At 39.1% G+C, this 16,478-nt stretch overlaps 1 pseudogene; it reads right to left on the reverse strand.

Moving 5' to 3' along the window:
* Positions 1 to 11,334: 11,334 nt before the first annotated feature.
* LOC127191238 (uncharacterized) lies at positions 11,335 to 11,477 on the reverse strand (annotated as a pseudogene).
* Positions 11,478 to 16,478: the final 5,001 nt, after the last annotated feature.

Consider the following 16,478-nt stretch of genomic DNA (forward strand, 5'->3'; position numbering starts at 1 on the left):
AAATCAACAGAGCCACAAGTTACCCGGGACAAGAAGCTGAGCTGGGCCAACATCAATGGTTTCTGCCAGCTACTCAACAAAGAGTTTGTGGGACCTCTACTTGTCAGCTGCTAGATGTCCCACAAGATCTCATAGGAGTAGGAGGTCATCCAGGCCTTAACGGCCAGCAACAATCTGGTGAATTGAACAGGAGCAGGAGAACTGACCCTGAGGACATGGATGTAGAGAACAGACCCTGGGGAAACAAGAACAGGAGATCTGGCCCTGAGGATACAGAAGCAGGTGAGCCATCCCTGGGGACATGGGAGCCTGAGAGCTGGTCCTGCCTTGAGGACACAGGAGATAGAGAGCTGGACCTGCCCTGAGTACATGGGAGCAGGTGAGCTGTTCTAGCCCTGATGACATGGGAGTGGGAGAGTCGGTCCTGCCCTGAGGACATGGGAGCAGGAAAGCTAGCCCTGCCATGATAACAGCTGATTCTTCCACAATGACATGGGAGCCAGAGAGTGGACCATGCCTTGAGGTCACTGGAGCAGGTAAGCCGGCCCTGCCCTGAGTACAGGAGAGCAGGTGAGCCAGCCCTGTCATGATAACATCGGAAGGGAGTGCTGGCCCTGCCCTGAGACACAGGAGCAGGAGAGCTGGCCCTGCCATGATGATACGGGAGCAAGAGAGTGGGCCCTGTCCTGAGGACAAGGTAGTGGCTCTGATCTAGAGCTCTGAGTGAACCTCACCCCAACATCTACCCCACATATGACCTGCTAGAATACATGAAGGGACCAGATCTGCAGATTCAAACATTAAAATTCTCCTTGACACACAGCAACAATGGGATATCTGAAAGCAGTGGCAGTAAGGATCCGTTAACAATAGTGTAAGCCTCCAACCGGATCCATGATTCTTAACAATGAACATTTGAAAGTAAACACAGGTTTGTCTGTTTGTTTTATTTTACTGCAGGGAGGAGAGTGATTTTGGTGCATGATGTGTAAATTATAGACATTCAATAAAAGTTAAAAAAAAAAAAAAAAGAAGTTATCCTGCTATTTTCCCCTCTTGGAATAACTTAGATGGCTCACTTGCTTGTAGGGTTTTACCTTGTGATGTTGTCTTACATATGTTGTTTATGGTTTGGGGGGTTAAAACCTTGGGGTCATAGTATCAGCTCCTGAGTGTGTGCAGTTTCCCTGGCCACTCAGTTTGCTGTACAAATCAATAAAGGTCCTTTGTTTAAGAAAACGTGGTGTTTCCTGGGTGTTGGATTTTCACCAAACTCTACAAGACTACTATTATTTATGCCATCACACAGAGGAGAAACATTTAATTCATTTCAAAAGGAACGAAAGCATAACATGATGATGGTGGTGACATTTGTTGTTGTTTGGAGAAAAGTTATTGCTTTGCAAGCCTGGCTGGTTGAGAATTTGCTGTGTAGACCAGACTGACCTCCTGTCTCTGCATCCCAAGTATGAGATGAAAAGTGTGCATCATCACATCAGGCTAATGGGGGGTTTTGAATGACTGAAAAAGCAAGAGTTCAACAAAATCAAATTTTCTAAGAGTCTATTGGGCAACAAGTTTTCCCTTAGTTTAACAACATGTTCTTTTGTAAGAGCCAAAACAGTTTTCTTTATAAAGATAATATTTTATTCTCTTTATGTGATCATGAAGAACCTCCTGCTAGAAACTTGCCTCTCAAGTACTTTTAATGTCATTCAGCACTTAACAAAATTCATGTTTACGTGTTGGTAAAAGTCATGCTCCATTTTCATAACCTCTTTATTAATAATCACCATGTATCTCAAGAGACAACTCCTCATACCTGTGTTTTTCTAAAAAGCTAATGGCTTTTTCATCTACTGCACAAGCAACTCATTTAGGAGAGAAAACCCTATCAGATTGTTTCAGCCACTTTAAATTAAATTGAAATGCCTTTACGTGAACCCCAACTAAATGTGTTATGAAAGATTAAGAAACACAGGCACTAAGTGCGGGGCTAATTTGACAAAATGGAATTTACTCTGTGTTTTCATTCATCAGAGTTTCTTCTAACTTTTTCCCTTTTTAGCCTGATGTTTGCATAACTGCTTTATATTACTAAAGTAATTTTTTAAATTTTATAATATTGATTGATGACTGAATACACTAATCAGTTAAGTGATTAGCATAAAATCTGTGAATATTTGACAAAATTAGAGATGTTTTATAATATGCCACCTCTATGGTTTAAATAGTCCCTTCAACATCTATATTTGTTAAGCCAAATTGAAAGAAGAATATTAAAATCCCTTTAGTGTCCAAAAAATGAATTTATTTTATTTATTAGTATAATTATTTACTTTGGACTGTTCTAAAAATTGAGAGGCACATAAATTTTAATCATGAGAAGAGGAAATTTTCTAAATTTTAAAGCCTGTAATTCTTATATTTTAAAAAGATAATCATTAACATCTTTAGAAATAATAGTAATAATAACAGCTTCAAGAAACAGAGCACTAATATATTGCTCTATATATTAAAAAGTCTTGTGAGTACATTATAAACATGAGTATAAAGTAGTGCTTCACTGTTTGTGATCTCTTTCTAAAAGTTATATTGTATGCAAATCATAGATTTATGTCTAATGTCTATGATTCTAGATATGTAACTAACTACCCACACTCAAATATCAATTATCTTCCTAGCTCTCCTGTTGTAATATTTCCAAAGTAGAACAATACTACTATCTCATGCAGGATAGTGAAATATGTATAGCCCTGAAACTCACAACTTCAGGTTCTAGTATTTTTATGCTAATTATGAGGTTAGAGTTTAATAATCAGTTTGACAATACAGATTTTTTTGCATGAAATTTGTATTTATTTACATGCTAGTTGTTGACACAATAATGCTAAAACAACTAATTCCAAAACACAGATCTATTGTTTGAGAATATCTTTCAAAATATAAGATTTTATTTATTCATAAAAAATCTGTCAGATAACTACACAAATACCACTACTTTATACTATACATACGATCATAAAGACTTTTCAATGTATAATTTATTTATAAAGTGTTATTAAAAGACTGTGTAGAGAAATATTTTTATCCACGGGGATTATTTCTTAAAAAGAGTCCTATAATTACAATAAGTATTCTTGTTTTTAATGACTGTCACTGTTTGTTGTTTGTTTGCTTTATGCTCCTAAAAAAGGCAATCAGGTTTTTCTTTACTGTTATTTTGTTGATGAAACATAAAAATTATACCTGTGGGTTTTTTAGAATTATTATTGTATTTATGTGCTAACAGTCCTTTTCATTTTAGACGATAAAGTGAAGTAATAGGAGACAAATAATTCACTGGGTATTAAAGTTAGAATGGTCTTCTGATGTTCACTATGTAGGAAAGGCAATTAATAAGAGCCAAGAAATGGAGAGAGTCCTTAGCATGTACTCACAAGGTTAGCTTCAGGAATCTGCTGTTAATTCTTAGCATAGGGGTGCTATAATGTGGCAGCACAGTACTGCAGCTCAGCTCCCCAGGACCCAGTGCTTTGGCCAGGACTGTCTTTAATTCCATGGCTTTGATTATACACTTCTTTACTTATATATACACACACAATATATATATATATATATATATATATATATATGTATGTATGTATACACACACACAAATGTGTATATACACTGAATATACATACATAATTTCCACTGAATTTTTAATACCAACCATAGATTATTTCCTATAGAGAGGGCTTCATTTCCAATGAGAGAATACCTGGTTATCCCAATATCTTCATGTAACTAATGTATAAGTGGGGACATTTTGCCTGCTCAGTTAATATTAGAGTTTATAGGGTTCATATCTGGGTAAGACGATTGATACATTTTCTCTTACAACCAGCCTGAATTTTGTAACTGTGAAAGCTAGCAAATAATGACAAATTTTCAACTAAGTTCCAACAACATAACTTTTGTATTTTGGGATGAAAGTATGTGATGACTTCATCAATAGAGTCTTTTCCTTGTTCCAATAGAAAAGTGAACATAGTCATAAAAGTCTATATGATTTTGAGAGTCTCTGGGGTTCCCTAATTAACAACTCTGACACAGGCATCCCTCACCTGGCAATGAGATTTTTCTTTACAGACAAGTGACATCTACAAACAGTTCTATCTAGACATGCTGGATATCTCCCTTTTAAGTTCTTTTGTTAACTATATATTTACTTTGGTTTCTAGATGGTTGATTTTCTTTTTCTTAACTTTATCTTTTTTAATTGAAAAATGAAATCATTCATATTACATCTCAATATCCCATCCCTTGCATCCTCCCATTTCTGCCTCCCCCCGCTTTCACCCCATTCCCTTTCCCTATGACTGTGACTGAGGGGGATCTCTTCCCCTTGAATATGATGCTAGGGTATCAAGTTTCTTCTTGGTAGTCGGCTATCCTTCCTCCGAGTGCCATTGGGCCTTCCATCAAGGGGACATAGCCAAATATGGGACACCAGAGTTCATGTGAAAGTCAGTCCCCAGTCTCCACTTAACTCTGGAGCATGTCCTGTCCCATTGGCTAGATCTGGGTAGGGGTTTGATGACAACTGCACATATTATCCTTGGTTGGCATCATAGATTGAGCAGAACTTCAGGGCCCAGATCTGCCCATCATAGTGTTCTTCTGGTAAGTTTCTAGGAACCTCTGGATCCATCTATTTCTCTATTGTCAGGAGCCGGTCTGCCATTACAAGATGGCGCTGACTTCCTGTTTCCTGATTCTTCACAGAAGCCCTTATGGCCAGTGCGCATGCGCAAGCACGTCACCCTTACATAACCCGCTTACGCAGGCGGTATGCTAATTAGGTATTCCCTAGAGCACCAATGACGGGAGGACACGTCCCTCTACGCCTCGATATTTCCTATATAAGCCGTGGATTTTACGGGGAGAGGGTCCTTCTCCATCAGTCTGCAGAGAGCTGTACAATAAAATCGCTGTCAGAAGAATCCTGAGTTGCCGCGTCTCCTTTATCGGCGAAAGGTGCGCGCGACAAGTGGTGCCGAAACCTGGGACCTGCCGACCCCTGGGTGAAGGAACGACTTGAAGGACCCCCGACTGCTCATCGGAAGAGGATTCAGAACTGACGGCGTGAGAAGCCTAGGCACTTTTCTGCAAGGTATGATTTCTTTTGTGTGGTACGGTCCGCTCTTGCTGGTTGCTTTCGTTAAATCATGTATAGAAGATGAAAGATGCAGAGAGACAGTTAGCAAGGGACAAAAGGCTTTGGCCGACCATCAAGATAGTCTATCAGAAGCAGAAAAGGAAAGAGGTTTAAAGAAAAGGAAGAAACCTCAATCAAAAAGATCCGAATTAAAAGGGAAACTGAAGGAGGGAGAGAAAGAGAAAGCCGGTGGGCTGTATCCTGTCTTAGATGAATTTAAAAATCTTAAAGTAGAATCTTCCGCCTCTGAGGAGACGTCTTCAGAGGACGGGGACTTGGGATCTGCCTCAGAGGAGGACGAGTTAGATCCTGAGGAGCAAATAGAACTGGACGAGGAGGCTGCTAAATATGAGTCAGAGAGATATGGGGTTGATCCGCCATTCGCCCCTAGGTGTAGACCATCAGCACCTCCTCTAGAGGAGAAGGTGATGTTGGTAGAAAATAAAAGGATGACAACGAGACCTAAGACAGCTAGCTCCTTGATTTCAATGGAAAGATGTAATTGATAACAAATGGAAAGGCCCGGATCCAATATTAATAAGATCCAGGGGAGCTGTTTGTGTTTTTCCACAGGACCAAGAAAATCCAATTTGGGTGCCGGTGCGGCTGATCAGGATAGTGAAGAAGGACGAGAGCGCCTGGCACCTGGGCGCTTTGACTATATTGGCCATAGCCACCAGCTGTTCCACATTTGTGCGGTGCTGGGCACGCACTTCCAGCTGGAGGCAGTGCTGGTTGATATGGGCTCCCGCAGAGCCTGGCTGGCCACACAGGAACCCACCCTGGTGGGGATGGGGTCATTTGGCCTTATGTTGGCGGCGGGACTAGTTTTCTGTCTTTGGTTGCTCTGCAAATTTAGAAAACAACAACAACGTGACAGAGTTGTGCTTGCACAGGCTATGCTTGCTGTGGAACAAGGAGCATCTCCTCAAGTCTGGCTTAATATGCTCAAACACTGAGACACTATCTTGGTTCTAGCATTCCTGACGGGCACAGGTTCCCATTGCACCAGGATGCTACAGGATAGACCTGTACACCTCCCAGGGCTCGAGTTCCCATTGCACGGGGCTTCAGGTGTACAGGGTCTCCGACCATGTGCCTTCCTTGATCGCTCTCTGCTGAGGAAGTGGAGGGCTGGATCGGTAATTTCATGGCATTCGTTTGGCATTTTAATTTGAAATTTAAGGGGGAGATGTCGGGAGCCGGTCCGCCATTACAAGATGGCGCTGACTTCCTGTTTCCTGATTCTTCACAGAAGCCCTTATGGCCAGTGCGCATGCGCAAGCACGTCACCCTTACATAACCCGCTTACGCAGGCGGTATGCTAATTAGGTATTCTCTAGAGCACCAATGACGGGAGGACACGTCCCTCTACGCCTCGATATTTCCTATATAAGCCGTGGATTTTACGGGGAGAGGGTCCTTCTCCATCAGTCTGCAGAGAGCTGTACAATAAAATCGCTGTCAGAAGAATCCTGAGTTGCCGCGTCTCCTTTATCGGCGAAAGGTGCGCGCGACACTCTATCTCCTATATTTCTCTCACTTTAGGATGTACTCACCTCTATCCCACTTTCCTGGTAAGTGAAGACTTTCAGGAGACATGTCCTTTGGGCTAGTGTCCAGTTATAAATGAGTATATACTATTTGAGTCTCTCTGCTTCTGAGTTAGCTCACTCATTATGATCATTTCTAGTTCAATCCATTTATCCAAAAACTTCAGGAATTTCTTGTTTTTAACATCTGAGTAGTAGTCCATAGTGTAAATGTACCACAGTTTCTTTATTGATTCTTCTACTTAGGGACATTTAGCCACGTTCTGGCTATTATGATTGAGGCTGCTATGAACATGGTTGAGCATATGTCCTTGTTGTATGCTGGAGCATCTTCTGGGTATATTCCAAGGAGTGGAATAGCTGGGTCTTGAGGAATCCCTGTTCCCAGTTTTCTGAGCTAGCACCAGATAGATTTCCAAAGTGGCTACACCAGTCTGCATTCCCAACAGCAATGAAGGAGTGTTCCTCTTTCTCCACATCCTCACTAGCATATAATGTCGCTTGAATTTTTTTATCTTAGCCATTCTGATTGGTGGAAGATGGATTCTCAGAGTTGTTTTGATATGCATTTCTCTCCTGACTAAAGACATTGAGCATTTCTTTAAGTGTTTCTCAGCCATTTAAGATTCCCCTGTTGAGAATTTTCTGTTTAATTCTGAGCCCCTTTTCTCAATTGGATTATTTGGTTTGTTGGTGTTTAATTTCTTGAGTTCTTTATATATTTTGGATATTAGACCTCTGTCAGATGTAGGTTTGGTGAAGATCTTTTCCCATTATGTAGGCTGTCGCTTTGTTCTCTTGACAGTGTCTCCTGCCTTACAGAAGTTTCTCAGCCTTATGAGGTCCCATTTTTTAATGGTTGACATTAAGGCCTGGGCTGTTGGTGTACTGTTCAGGAAGTTGTTTCCTGTGCCTATGTGTCCCAGGCTCTTCCCCACTTTTTCCTCTAACTGAATTAATGTCTCTGGTTTTAAGTTGAGGTCTTTAATCCACTTGGACTTGAATTTTGTGCATGGTGACAAATAAGGGTCTAATTGCATTTTTCTACATGTAGACATCCAGTTAGACCAGCACCATTTGTTGAAGATGCTATCCTTTTTCCATTGAATATATTTGGCTTCTTTGTCGAAAATCAAGTGAGCAAATGTGTGTGGATTCATCTCTGGGTCTTCAATTCAATTCCATTGATCCACCGGCCTATTGCTTTGCCGGTACCATGCTGTTTTAATTACTGTTGCTCTGTAGTACAGCTTGAGATCAGGTATGGAGATTCCTCCAGAGGATCTTTTATTGTATAGGATTGTTTTTGCTATTTGGGATTTTTTATTTCTTCATATGAATTTGAGAATTGATCTTTCAATATCTTCAAAGTATTTTGTGGGTATTTTGATAGGGATTGCGTTGAATCTGTAAACTGCTTTTGGTAAGATGGCCATTTTTACTATGTGGAGTCTCCCGGTCCATGAACAAGGTAAATCCCTCCATCTTCTGACTAAGAAACTGTGGTACATTTACACAATGGAATACTACTCAGCTATTAAAAACAAGGAATTCCCGAAATTTGTGGACAAGTGGATTGATCTAGAAATTATCATAATGAGTGAGTTCACCCAGAAACAAAAAGAGACAAATGGTATATACTCACTTATATCAAAACACTAGTCCAAGGGATACATACCATGAAAAACTTTACTTACCAAAAAGTGGGTCAGAGGAGAGGACATCCTATTGAGACTTTAGGCAAGACTAGCATGGAAGAATAGGGAAATAGTAGGACCTACAGGGTCCTGGAAACCTATAAGAAGAACTTTATGACAAGCAGATCTAGGTCCTGGGGTCCTCCTCAAACTAAGGCACCAGCCAAGGACAATATAGGCATTAAATACCAAGACCTAGCACTGGTGAGTGAAGAGTGAGATCTGACTCTCACACAAACTCCGGTGCCCCTTTTCTGACCATGTCCCCTGGATGGGGAGGCCTGGCGGCACTCAGAGGAAGGATAGCAAGTTACCAAGAAGAGACTCGATATTCTAGAGCATATATAGGGGGAGGAGGTCTCCCTCAATCATAGACATAGGGGAGGACAGAAGAGGGGAAGTGGGAGGGAGGGAAGAATGGGAGGAAACAGGGGAAGGGCTAACAATCGAGATGTAATATGAATAAAGTAATAAAATGAAAAAAAAAAAAAAAAGAAAAGAATAAAAACTGAGCTGATGCAATGTTCTCTATTGTTCGGAGCCAGCCCGGGGTCATTCAAAGTTAAAAGAGTCTACTGGCTATGGAGAGATACTTATGTCCCGTTTTAAAGCTAACTTCCTCCTTTCAGCCCCTGCAGATGTTGTTTAGCAGGTTAGCTCAGGACTTTCTGAGAGATAGTTAGCTAAGATAAGATAGAAACTGTTCCGAGATAAACCACAGGATGTTCCCCCGATGGTATTATCTAGAGACATTCTCGGGCCCCTCCTACTGCTAGTTCCTGCCTCCACCCCATATAAGCTTTTGTTTTTGATTCAATAAACTGACCTTGATAGGAACGCTACTTGGTCTCGCCTCTTTCTTTCCCGTCCCATCTCTCAGGTATGGCTCCCCTGGCGACCCTGTAATTACTGGTCCTGCTGGACAGGACACTCTATTTTATGTGATGTCTTTGAATTTATAGCTTTAGGCTTTATTGTCAAACTATACAAGATATTTTAATTTGTTTTTATTTTATATGTAGTTATATATCTAAAGGTATTTTATAAGTATGGTAAATTGGTTTATATATATTTATATTCTTTATTTGGTATATAGTTATAGTAGGCTAGGAAAGTAATTATATTATAAAAGTAAGTGATTTTTATGTTTTTACATTTTACAATTACAGGCCACTCTACTACCATTGTGGACAAATATTCAAATTTGTATACTTACTTTATGACTACTTTGATCACCATTAAGGAGATCGTATCTTTGACATTAAATTTACTAATACTTATATAAATATATTGATAACATCATTTAGTAATAGTGCTTCCTTATAATATTGGTTTAATTACATGGAACTTTTATATATAATATTTTTCTCTGTAATTTTTCATTGAAGCTTGGATCTTACCTCAAAAAGAAAATGTTATTATTGCAAATTTTGTGTCAAAAAAATAACCATGTCTGATAAAAGAAAAATTTCCTGATAAATTGGTTCCCCTCTTTCTACAGTAATGATGTATCATGCCATTTCTCTCCCCAACTGAGAGCATTTTTATTGTGCTTTTGGTTCTTTGCTCCTCTCCTTCCTTAATATCCTTAAGAGAGTTTTCTAAGTCACTGAGTCATAACACTAATGTGTCTACTTCTTATGTAGCTTACGATTTGCTTGTGTAGTCTGGACAATTTAGTATGCATTTTCTATAAATCCTTAGAAGAAGTCATTTTGCACACTTGAATAATACACATCTTAGTTGTCTGCTGTCATACCTGGCAGTCTCACTTTCATTGTGGAATGTAATTTGTTCCTGAGCATTAGCTCTTGGATTTTATTTTCAAATATATTGGCATAGTTTCAACACCCAAGCTAAACTTTGCTCACCCACCCACACAGTCAAGGACATAAATAAATGACATTTAGAATAAAAGGAAAGATTCATCTCATAGTTACTGAATGTCCTGTTTCTTAACTCTAAACTTACCATGGCATTTGTTCTTGACAAAGCTATGAATGAACAGTTGGCATAAAAATATTATGTGGGGCCTGAAAGAAGGCTCAGCAGTTAAGAGCATTGGCTCCTCTTCCACAAGACCCTGGTTCAATGCCCAGCACCCACATGGCAGCTACAACTGTCCGTAACTCAAATTCCAGTGGATCCAGCCTACTCCTATGGACAGGCATGTAGGTCAAATGCCAAATGTACATGAAAATAAATAATTCATTAATTTAAAAAAGAAGATATTATATTCCTGACATAACATCATAGTAAAGTTTTAAAAAGTATATTCCAAATTGTTAACCTTTAAGTAATTTAATATGGTTCATCCAACAATAAAGAATAGAATTAAGCAATTAAATGTATATCGAAAGTTTTATATTTTATAAATTTGTACGTAAATTTTTTCTCTGTGTTGTGTCAATGCCATGAGTATCTCTAGTTTTAATCATGTATTTCAGTTTGACAGTATTGAAAAATTTATAAACTCAATTCATAATTAAGTTGTTAATTTTTTCATTTTATTATTACTCCATGAATTAATATAATATCAATTTAGTTACAAAATACAAGGTTCTTGTTAATCCGCTTACTAAATTCATGAGTCACCTATGAAAGACTGAAGATGAGAACTGGAACAGTCAGGCTCCATTTTGAATGGGGGCTTTCAATCACATGCATGGTTACAGGCCTTGACTCATCTGTTATTTGAGATGCAGAAATACATTTTGCTCATTCAATTGGCTATCATATCCCATAAGGGGTTTGAATTTGCAGATGATTGACATATTCAGAAAAGGAGCTCCCAATAATAAAACCACAAAAAAAAATCTGAGAGGAAGGCACATGCCAAAGTCCATACTTCCTCCATAATGCAGTATGAAAATAAGAACTAAGAGAATTGTAGGCACTGATAACTTGACTACGTGTTTGAAATATCTGAATATTAGATTCTTTAACTACATATGTGTCAATAGACCCAAGGGCCTCTTTCAGCCTTTTGAAAGGGAATGCTCACCTCTTCTTCTACTACATCTCTAGCTTATATCACGGCTTCCAGCTTAGTGTTTTTATGAGAATCCTAATTGTGCAAATGAGTGGCCTCTGATTGTTGTACCTTTTTGGAATCTTTTCCTTTTGTTGGTTTATCTTATTTAACTTCACTGAAATGGCTTTTATTTTATGTTATTATATTTTATTTTGTTAAATTAAAAAAAATAAATGAATGGAACCCTATGTAGACACTATGGTAAAAATTAAAATCAATTGTCGTTTATGCACTATGGAAAGAAAAATATCGGTTTTTTTCCCACTGGAATAAGAATGGGAATATCAACCACTGCAGTAAAGGCCCCATGGTCAGGATTATTTAAACAATGTATAATGATTGCCTAACTTATTTATGTACCTTTACTTTGTTATAGTTTGGTAGATTTATGGTTTTGTTTTTTGTTTTTTGTTTTTTTTTTTTTTTTTTTTTTGAATGATGTTGTCTTTTGTTAACTGGCATTTGGGGCTCTTGTCCTTTTGTGTTTTTGTTTGTATTTTTATAAAGAACATAGAGTTGTGTGAATAAGGATAGAGAGAAGGATTTGGGGAAGCGAATAATAAGATCAATTTTATGGCAAGCTTGGGCGCAGGCAGAGTCAAGGGCCAAACTCTGCCAAGACAGGGTAAGCAAGTCCTCAATAGTTTCTACCTCGCAAATATGTCCGTCAGATATATTGGACCAAAAAGCTGAAGATGGTGCTCCAACTACTTCCAATTCTCTTCACCCATTCTATATTACCCTATACCTCTCCTTCTCTTGTTGCTTCTCACTACAGTCCTTGAATGAAGTCTATTCTACTTCTTCTCTGGGAGATCCATGCATGCCCCTAGACCCTTAGTCTTTACCTAACCTTTCTAGGTCTAGGCATTGTTGCTTTGTTATCATTAATTAATGACTAATATATGCTTATTTGTGAAAACACACTATATTTCTCTTTCTGGTTTACTTCACTCAGGGTGATTTTTTCCTTTTTACTGAAAATTTCATATCATTTTGTAAAAAAAAAAAAAAAATACTCTATTGCATAAACGTACCACATTTACTTTACCTATTCTTTTTTGAAAGACATCTAGGTAGTTTCCAGTTTCTGACTATTAAGAGTAAAGCTGCTATGAATGTGGTTGAGCAAGTGTTCTTTTAGTAGAATAAAGCATCCTTTGGGGGATATCCTTGACAGTAATATACTTGGGTCTTGAGATGATCAATTCCCAACTTTCTGAGGAACTTCCATATTGCTTTTCAATCTAGCTATGGAAATTTGCATTCTCAAATGTATTGGGGTATTATTCTCCATACTCTTCATCTCTGCAAGTATGAACTGTCAAATCATTGATCTTAGCAATTTTGACAGGTATAAGATGGAAAGTATTTTCATTTGTAAAACCCTGGTGACAAGGATCTCATTTTCTTCAAGTGTTTCTCACTTGTTGAAGATTTCAGTACTGGAAATTGTCTATAGTACTACCTCAAGACCCAGATATACAACTTCTGAGGATTTTGGGCATCCAAAAGATACTCTATCATACCACATGGAAATTTGCTCAACTATGTTCATAGTGGCTGTATTCATAATAGCCAGAAACATGAAACAACCTAGATGTCTCTCAATGGAAGAATGGATAAGGAAAATATGGTACATTTACACAATGAAATTCTACTCAGCTATTAAAAACAAGAAAACTGTTAAATTTGTAGGCAAATATATGGAACTAGAAAGGATCATGCCGAGGAAGTTAACTCAGAAAGTTACACATGGTGTATACTCACTTATAAAACATAGGAAAGTTGAATAGACAGTGGGGGATGAATTAGAGAGGGAACTGGATGGAGGGAGGGAGGTGGTAAATCAGATGTAGGGAGAGTGGAGAGGGGAGATTTGGGGTCATGAAGAGGAAAGGGAAACTGAAGGCAGGTGTATAACAAAGACAAGCTGGAGATCTGCTACAGGGTAGGCTACAGGGAGTATATGAGGCTGTTTTCATCTGAGCCTTTTAGTATCAGGGAACACCTTACTGAGGAGGCCAGTGTCTAGCCAGGCAGGACCTATAGTGGTAGGAGGGGGAACACCAATCCAAATACAAAACTTTTGACCCAAAATTTACCCTGCCTATGAGATGTGAAGAGATATAGATAGAGACTGAGGGAATGTCCAATCAACGCTTGGAGCATTCTGAGTCCCACCCCATGATAGAGTGGTAACTCCTGATACTATTAATTATACTCTGCTATGTCTACAGACAGGAGCCTAACTTAACAATTCTCTGAGAGGCCCCACCCAGCAGCTAATGGAATCAAATGCTAGGACAAACAGCCAATCATTAGGCAGAGCTAGGGGAGTCCTGTAGAAGAGTAGGGGGAAGGATAAAAGGACCCAGAGGACAAGAATGAAACAAGAAGATGAACAAAGTCTACTAACCACGCCTATCCCCATATGCTTACAGAGATGGAATCACCAACCAACGAGCATGCCCCTACACATATGAAACCAGTGAGCAGTTGGATCTTCATGTGTGTCCACTAGTAAGTTAAGTAGGTATTGTCTATGACATGGACTCTGCTGCCTGCTTTTGATGATTTCACCCTAACTTGGCTGCCTTGCCTAGCCACAGTGCACAAGGAGGAACTCAGTCCTTATGAGACTTGATGTGCTGAGGTGTGTAGGTTCGGAGGGGCTCCCCTTTTCTGAGAACAAGTGGTATAGGGAAGAGGGAAGAGGAAGCAATAGAGAAACCAGAAGGAGAGCAGGAAGGAGACACTATCATGATGTAAAGTGAACATATAAATTAAACATAAATTGTTGCTGTGTTTTGCTTTGTTTTTTGTAGGTTGATAAATATGGATCTACTTATGTTCTTCTGTATGTGGCCAACCAGCTTGAACAGCCTCATTTGCTAAAGATGCTGCTGTTTTCCCAGTGTGTATCTCTGGATTCATTATTAAGATTCTGGTGTCTAAGTATGTGGGTATAGGTCTGGGTCTTCCCTTTGTTTCCATAGATTAATGTTTATGATTTGTGTAAATACTCTACAGATTTTATTACTATTACTTGGTAGTACAATTTGATATCAGGCATGGCGATACCACCATCAGTTCTTTTATTGTTCAAGATTGTTTTATATATCCTTTTTTTCCCCTTGTTTTTCATATGAAGTTGAGAATCACCTTTTCAAAGTCTATAAAGAGTTATGTTAGAATTTTGATAAGATTTTATTGGACCTGTTGACAGATTTTGATAGGGTGGACATTATTACCATGTTAATCCTACTGGTCCATGTGCATGAGAAATCGTTTCATTCTCTGATATCTTCTTCGATTTTGTTTTTCAAAAACATGACATTTTTATCATCCAATACTTTCATTTGTTTGGTTAGAGTTACACACGGGATATTTTTAATTATTCAGAACTATTATGAAATGTGTTCTCTTTTTTTAAAAAAGGTTAAGTTATTATAATTTATTTAGATTACATCCCAAATGTTATCCTCTCACCTGTATCTTCCCATTCCCACCCTCCCACCCTCTTCCACTCTATTACTGTCTCCTAGATATCTGACAGAAGGGTACCTCCTCCACCAACATATGAACACAGCCTAAAAAGTCTCACCCAGATAGCCTGCTTCCCCTTCCACTGTGTGCCCCCTGGCCTCCCCACCAAGGGGAAGTGATCTAATTAGGGCTATGGGATTTATGGCAGAGGCAGTCCCTGTTCCCCCAACCACCTTGGAGAATGAGCTGTCAATGTGTTATATCTGAACAAGAGTCTAGGTTCAATTTATGTATAGTCCTTGGTTGATGCATCATTTTATGCAATCCTCCCTGGGTCTAGATTCACCTGCCTTTGTTATGCCAGTTTCTCAGACTGCCAAAAGACCACAAGGAGAGGAAAATAATGCAAGATAAAGAGGATCTTTATTCTCAGCTTGAGCCTGGCTTCCAACTGTCACCAAGGTAATTTGAGGTTTCAGGAGGGAAGCCTTGAGCTCCCAGTTGAGGGAAATGTATAAGTCCTTTTCCCTCCTAGTGACCCCAAAGCAAGGGCATCTCATCTTGGCAAATGCCGTTAGTTAAGATACAGAAGCAGGTTTCTGGCATTTTTTGCTCTCTCTTGCAATAGGGGAGTATATGATTTCAGTTTTCAGTTGGAATGTCCTGTCCAGTGTTGATTAGCTGTTGCAGGAGTGGTTCAATATCCCAGCAAGGTTATATGCTATGGGGACCTCTTGTTCAGAGTCCTAGCAACCATATCTCCTCTGGTGGGCTGAAAGGAGTGCAGTAAGGCTAGTTCCTCCCCACAACTGTGTTCAAGAAGTACAAGGTTGGTCCCTCCCCACAGCTATATTCAGGGCTATCTTTTAAACTTAACACCAGTGTCCCTGAAACACAATTTTTAATTCTCTTTAGTCTCTCACCTTGGTGGTCTCCTTGGGGGAACTGGAGCCCTCTTGGTCCTTCCATTTCCCAATTCTTTCATACCACTCTCAGCAAGTTGCCCACAGTCCAACAGCTAGTACCAGCATTTGCCCTGATCCTTCACTGGGTGGAGTCTCTGAGGCATCTGTGTTGGGCTGATATCCACTTATAAGTGAATATATACCATGTGTGTCTTCATGGGTCTGGATTACCTTACTCAGGATGATCATTTCTAGTTCCATCCATTTAGCTGTATATTTCAAGATATCCTTGTTTTTATTAGCTGAGTAGTAGCACATTGTGTAAATGTATAAATCTGTTTCTTTATCCAAGGATGAGGGCAATCTAGATTGTTACCAGATTCTGGCTAATACAAATGAAACTGCTATGAAAATAGTTCAGCAAATATTACTCATGAATGGTGGAGCATCTTTAGGGTATATGTCCAGGAGTGGTATAACTTGGACTTGTGGTATTACTATTCCCAATTTTCTGAGAAAGCATCAGACTGATTTTGAAGTACAAGTTTGCATTCCCACCAGCAATGGAACAGTATTACTCTTTCTCCATATCTTCAC

Source organism: Acomys russatus, chromosome 6 (genome assembly GCF_903995435.1).
Source record: "Acomys russatus chromosome 6, mAcoRus1.1, whole genome shotgun sequence".
Classification (NCBI taxonomy): Eukaryota; Metazoa; Chordata; class Mammalia; order Rodentia; family Muridae; genus Acomys; species Acomys russatus.